A 6,835-nucleotide genomic window follows, 5' to 3' on the forward strand; every position below is an offset into this window, starting at 1 on the left:
TTTTTGCCTGCCATATGAGTTCTGTTATACTCACAGACATCATTCAAACAGTTTTAGAAACTTCAGAGTGTTTTCTATCCAGATCTACTAATAATATGCATATCCTAGCTTCTGAGTTTGAGTAGGAGGCAGTTTAATATGGGCACGTATTTCATCCGAACGTGAAAATACTGCCCCCTATCCCTAAGAGGTTTTAAGAAGGAATATCAACATTACTTGTAACTACGTAAGAAGCTAAATTCAGTTTTCCATAAAAATAATTATTATTGTGAGCTGACGTGACTAATAAAGGAATATGTCGCAAGAGAAAAGACAATTTGCCTTTATTAAATGGATGTTAATTTGTTTGACTGCTATGTTGTGTGTATGTACCGGCATGTATGTGTAACTGATAGATGCACACACACACACTACATGTTAATGTTTTTAAATGTATGTAAATTGTAAAGTCTTTTGTCTGTAATGTATTTTTTGTTATGTGTTGGACCCCAATAAGACTAGCTGTTGCCATTGGCGTCGGCTAATGGGATCCTGATCAATAAAAAAATGTAATTGTGAAAAATCCCTTATGCACATAACTATAAATAAATCCAACAGTAGACTTTGAGGGATGTATAGAGGATCTCGAAATCTCTGTGCAAGAAACACTTGGACAAACTACAAAAAAATTAATAGTAGGCTATTTTTTGGCAATTGTGCCGTTATAATGTGCCAGATGTTAAGACTACAAACCGATATAAATGGCCTATTTGTGAGATTGACTTCTAATTTCAACAGGCTAGGCCTACTGACTAACATCTGGGTTTATGATTGTAATTCAACTTTCCTATGGTTTGGTTTGCTAGATGTAGGTTGCCTATTGCCCGTGATAGCCTTCAGTAGCCTAGGATTTAGCAGCTTGCTTAGTTAAAATTGACAGACTAATTTATTTAACATGAATAGCGAGGCTATTTCGAGGTTAGAAGTGCTTCTGTTTGCCCAATAGCCTGCTGGAATCAGCTACTGAGGATGGGTCGTAATTTCAATCATAGAATCACATGTTAATAATATAGCTAGGAACTATAGGTCTATGCTTGTCAACATAAACCAGTTTTTTTTAACCTGTAGCCAAATCTGACTGACTTTTACCTTCAATCTAATTCATTCTAACAACAGCTGATCGGCAATTGTGATAGAACTGTGACCATTAACACAATTGAAAACTTCCAATTTTATTAACTATACATGGCCATTGATAATTGTATAATAACACAAGGCCACAAAACAATAAACTGAAGTTATATGCTATTTATTAAATCCGTTTTTTTGCTCCAAGAAGGCTACACAAGTGGCACAAATTGATTTGCAATGATTCCAGTGATATCGTCATTTCAACATATTACATTTTGTTGTATCAAACGGTAGGCTACAGTAGCTACTTAATGGCCAAAATATGTATCATTCTCCACATTTAATGTTAGTTTCATTAGGGACTTTTCCCTATAACAGAAGCACACGAGGGAGTTCCTTAACTTCCATAAAAAATGTCCACCAGCGCAGCGCTCGAGACCCAAGAACTGTGCATGCGTAAAACCTTTTACTTGATATGGTTTTCCATAAGCAAAGTTGACATTAGAATGCAGTTTAAACCACCTCCGATTTTATCTAATTGGCTCTAGAGCGGCTAAAGTCGTTTTCCTGTGCCTGCCTTATTTCTTGATGCGCATCAGTTCTAGAGTGTAATATGTTTTATGGAAAAATGGTTGGAAATAGGTGTCTCCATAATGACAACCTAAATAGCCTACCTACAACTGGTAAAACGTTGTCATGATGTGTGTGTGTGTGCTTCTCTGTCTCCTCTCACTCACGTGACTCAGCTGTCTGCTGCAGCGCTCAGTCAACACACACTCACCCCTCCACTTCCCCACCACTCACTCAGCAACAGGCTGTCTCACTCCCTGATCGTCAGCCACAGCAGGTCTATGTTTTTAAGAAAAATCCCATGGTGACCGTGGTGCAATTTGGAAGTAGCCCAAAAACCAGCAACCCGCAACCAATACATTTTCACGCTCTACATCGTTTTGAAAGTAGCCCAATTTCGCATGGAAATTGCGGACATCGCAACACTGAATGTCTGTTGTAAGCAAAGTGGAATATTATGAATTCTGGCAAGAGCATGCCCAGCTAGCACAGTGGATCTGGGCAGATTCCGGCTGAGAGTCGGGGCACTCGGTTGACAGTCAGACTCGGCTGACGTCATGTAGCCCGAGTCTGGGACGCCTTCGGCAGTATTACTTATGCCTAGGATTGAGCTCGGGCCGATTCCGGTGATAATTATACGACCCAAATGTAGTACTTGGCGTTCGGGCCGATTGGGGCTACTCTCTGGCAGGGCTGTTTTATCTAAATAACATTTCATTATTTATTTTTCCATATTTTCTCATTGTTTCTGTGATTAATACAACAAGCATTTAAATGAAATTCTTTAAGAGTCCTGTGACGTATTCTAGTATTTTGATACTTTGAGCAAGGCAATTGATAAGCATTAAAAACTTCGAGCCTCCCAAGTGGCGCAGCGGTCTAAGACACTGCATCGCAGTGCAAACTGCGTTGCTACAGATACTGGTTCAAGACCCGTGCTGCCTGCGACAGGGAGACCCATGAGGCGACTCACAATTAGGCCAGCGTCGTCTGAGATACGGGAGGGTTTGGCCGGCAGGGATGTCCTTGTCCCATCGCTCTGTGCATGCACGGTCACCAGGTGTACGGTGACATAATTTTTATTTGGGGTGGATGGGTATAATTTGTATGCATAAAATGTATAATAGTAATATTTAAAATTACTAAATCGGGTAATACATTGTATACATTCATTTAAATGAGCATTGGGCCGCTTCTGGGGGGATTCTGGTAAAATGCCGGCAAAGTCGGCTAAATTCCGGTAGACGTAAACAGACCGATGTACTTGGGTCGATTCTGGGCTGTCATTCATTTTGATTCCGGGCCGAGTCCGATACCCGATTCCGGACCGATTCAATCAGTTCCGGCCCCCTGGAAGACTGATGTGTGAAATTGTCAATAAACTCTCAACCTCTTATTTTGTGCTAACTACAGATCATATCAACTTCCTAATGTTTGCCATTAAAAATTGCATGACACTTCAAATAATGCACATTGAGAACAATCATTGGAACGGTTTTACGCATATTACATGCCTCGGACTGAGACATGGTCAGCTGATAATAAACCTGAATTAACAGGGTGAAATGATGAAAAGGAGAAACGTTAGTAGTGTTCAGTAGTAGGCATTCTCCAAGATTTATGAAAATATTGTTCTCTTTTGTTCAGTTTTTGTTGTCAAAATCAATTATACATTACTACTCTATTGTAGTATTAAATCTTCACATTCCATATTTCAGTATAAAAAACAAAAGATCTCATGTTAAAAAACCTAATCACCATAAATCTACACATTGACATTATATATAACTCACTGTACAGTACTATCAGTGTCAATTTCGAAAAGGTATAAATTACTGGAGGCCTGTGCTAAACAACGCTACAACCATTACATTTTAAACCATTAACATTAAAGCTAACATTAATTTAAACCAACTAGCCTAGAGCTAGCTAGTGCTTAGCCACGGTAAATTTGGTTAGCATAAAGCTAGCGAACTTTTAAGCGCTATTTTTGTACAAATATTAACACTTTAACACATTTTATCCCGACATCACATATGTACATGTATTACCTGAACTAAACTGAGCCTTCGTTCATAGAAAATAATACAAGTAGGATCAAAAACATTGTTGAAAAAAAAGTACAAAAAGTTTGGACACAATCTTAATCCCTTCTCTTACATGTAAACCATTAGCAACCTAGCCAACCTCCATTGCTTACAATGTGGAGAATACCAACAAGTTTTCACTCGAGTTAAAACTCCCTTCACTTGCCTTCAAACATCACCAAACTCATGGACTATGTAGTTAACCATGTTATCTCAATATTTTGAGAGTCATATTGCACTTTTGCACATTACATACCTAAATTAACAGGGTGAAATGATGAGACGGAGAAACGTTAGTAGTGTTCAGTAGTAAACATTCTCCAAGATTGAAGAAAAAACCTCCAAGACCTCATGATCCCATTAAAGCTCCCCATTGACGTCACAGCTCCCCATAACGGCAGTATTCATATACATTATTTTCAATGCAAATACCTGAATGATACAAGGGATGGCTCCATAAAATATTAAACAAAATAAAACATCAACATCAAAAATATGATTATATATGCCTCCCGAGTGGCGCCGCGGTCTAAGGCACTGCATCACAGTGCTGAGGTGCCACTACATCCTTGGGTTTGATCCCATGCTGTGTCACAGTCAGCTGTGACTGGGAGCCCCATGGGCCGGCGCACAAATGGCCCAGAGGGTTAGGGGAGGGTTTGGTCGGGGGATTGCCTTGGTTCATCGTGCTTTAGCAACTCATTGTGGCGGGCCGTGTCAGTTGGTTGGTGTTTCCTCCGACTCATTGGTGCCTTGAGCGGTGTGTCAAGAAGCAGTGCGGCTTGGCAAGGCATGTTTTGGAGGACGCATGGCTTTCGACCTTCGCCTCTGAAGATTGTAACTACCAATTGGATATATATTTTTTTATATGACCATGCATATTTGTGTTACACAAACATTTATTGATCTGTGCTTTAACCATGTCTTGAGAAAACTCCAATCTTTGTTGCATTAAAACCTGGAAGAACTGTTATTAAGTGATGATCGTATATCCACAATCGAAAAATTAAGTGATGATCGGATATCCAGAATCCACTACCTGGAAAACAACCTTAGTGAAGACTTACAGCCATTGAGAGACTTAAATTTGGATATTTAAAGTGAGCTTACAATAACGGAATAATTCACTGAGCCCCTAAAGAGCCTAAGGTATCTGTTTATACAATATCTACTTTTACAATGCAGTTGCGACAATGCTTGGTTTCATAAATGGGTGAAATGGAACTGACAAGTTCAGGTCATGTTTTGGTACTCTACTTTTGAGGGAATAAGTTGCAAAGATAAGCATGGCACTCAGAGCTTGCTCAAATACTCCCAAATCCATTGTTCAATAGAAATAGTGTTCATTTACAACCCCCCTGGGCCTCTTGCTCTTTACACTGGTGGTGCTACTACATCACCTGGCTGGCCAATATCTGATTGCTCTGTTCTACATCACTCAGAGCTGGCTGGAGGAGGTTGTGCTTCCAAACAACAAGGGAAGATACCAGTAAAACACCTTTGTGCCCTATAGCAGGAAAGATGAGCACTGGGTGGTGGAGGAGCTTCTGCCCAACCTGTAACAATGAGGTACACTTTTCCTGTGCATGCACAGCAGAGACTTCCAGCTGGGGAAGGACATTGTGAACAACATCAGACAGTTGACACAGCAGCCACCAGACCATCTGCTTGGTCAGCCACTACCACCACAGCAACTGGTGATCATTGGAGAATAAGCTAGCCACTGAATGGCTTTTTTATTTATTTATTTCATTTAACCCAGTAAGTTGACTGAGAACACATTCTCATTTACAGCAACAAGCAGGGGTATAGTTACAGGGAAGAGGATTGAGCCAATTGGAAGCTGGCCACACCAGGGTTAACACCCCTACTCTTACAATATGGGATCTTCAGTGTACTATACTATGGGATCTTCAGTGACCACACCATTTGACATCCCATCCAGAAGACAGCACCCTGTCACCAGCCTAGGGAAGTGGGATATTTATATTTTACAGAGGAAAGTGCCTCCTACTGGCCAAACAACACCACTTCCAGTAGCATCTGGTCTCCCATCCAGGGACCAACCCTGCTTAGCTTCAGAGAGAAGCCAGCAGTGGGAAGCACAGTGGTACACTGCTACACTGCTTTGCTCCTCTACCTGTGGGTTGAGCAAAGGGACATCCTGTTCGTCTTGGACGACATCCCTCCTTGCCAGCTGTCCACCCACCACAGGCTGGCCAGACTGGTGAAGATCAGGACCTACTTGGACTGGCCAAAGGAGCCAGAACAATACCCATCTTTTTGGGACCGATTCTGGGCTGCTCTGGCGCCAAAGCACGACCAATGACATGATTATATTTCAAAACTAAAAGTCCAACCTTTATGAATGGAGAGTAACTTAGCTAGGGAAATGTATCTGGTAATTCCTGTACAAAAAGCAGGCAAAGGGCCAAACATGAGTGTCAAACTTATAGAACATTTTAGAGAATGTTTTTAATCTTTATTCAAATCGTCCTTCTGTATGCCATTATCCTATGTTATTGTCTCCTTCAAATTAAATACTTAGAGATAAGTTTCGAATGATGATTAATTTTTGTTGGTGACACTTTGAACTTGCCCTTCTGGCGGCATACAGATCCATCATAATCTATCATGACACGTCTATTAGGGTGCATAAGATTGATAATGGCGCCGGAGGGGATGGCTGCCGTTTTACGGGCTCCTAACCAACTGTGCTATTTTAAAAAAAAAGTATTGTGTTGTTTGTAACAAATTTTGTACATCATGTTGCTGCTACCGTCTCTCATGGCCGAAAAGAGCTTCTGGGCACCAGAACAGCGATTACTCACCTAGAACTGGAGAAATATTTTTTCTTTAATGAGTCCGATGCGAAGGATATTCTGCTTTGTCAAGACAAGGCCCAAATCCCTGTCATCAGCATGAAGAAAAGATGGAAGAAAAGGGGAAGGAGGGTGGTTTGCATTGTAAGAATTCGCCGACGAGTAGTTAAACCACCCCTCCCTCCGTATTATTGGCCAATGTGCAATCATTGGAAAACAAACTGGACGATCTATGATTAACCTGTT

General features: G+C 40.8%; 1 pseudogene; it reads left to right on the forward strand.

The window, feature by feature from the left end:
* The first annotated feature begins 2,894 nt into the window (after nucleotides 1–2,894).
* On the forward strand, nucleotides 2,895–6,096 carry LOC106589182 (toll-like receptor 13; annotated as a pseudogene).
* The last annotated feature ends 739 nt before the right edge of the window (nucleotides 6,097–6,835 follow it).

This window comes from Salmo salar, chromosome 28 (assembly GCF_965601325.2).
Source record: "Salmo salar chromosome 28, fSalSal1, whole genome shotgun sequence".
Classification (NCBI taxonomy): Eukaryota; Metazoa; Chordata; class Actinopteri; order Salmoniformes; family Salmonidae; genus Salmo; species Salmo salar.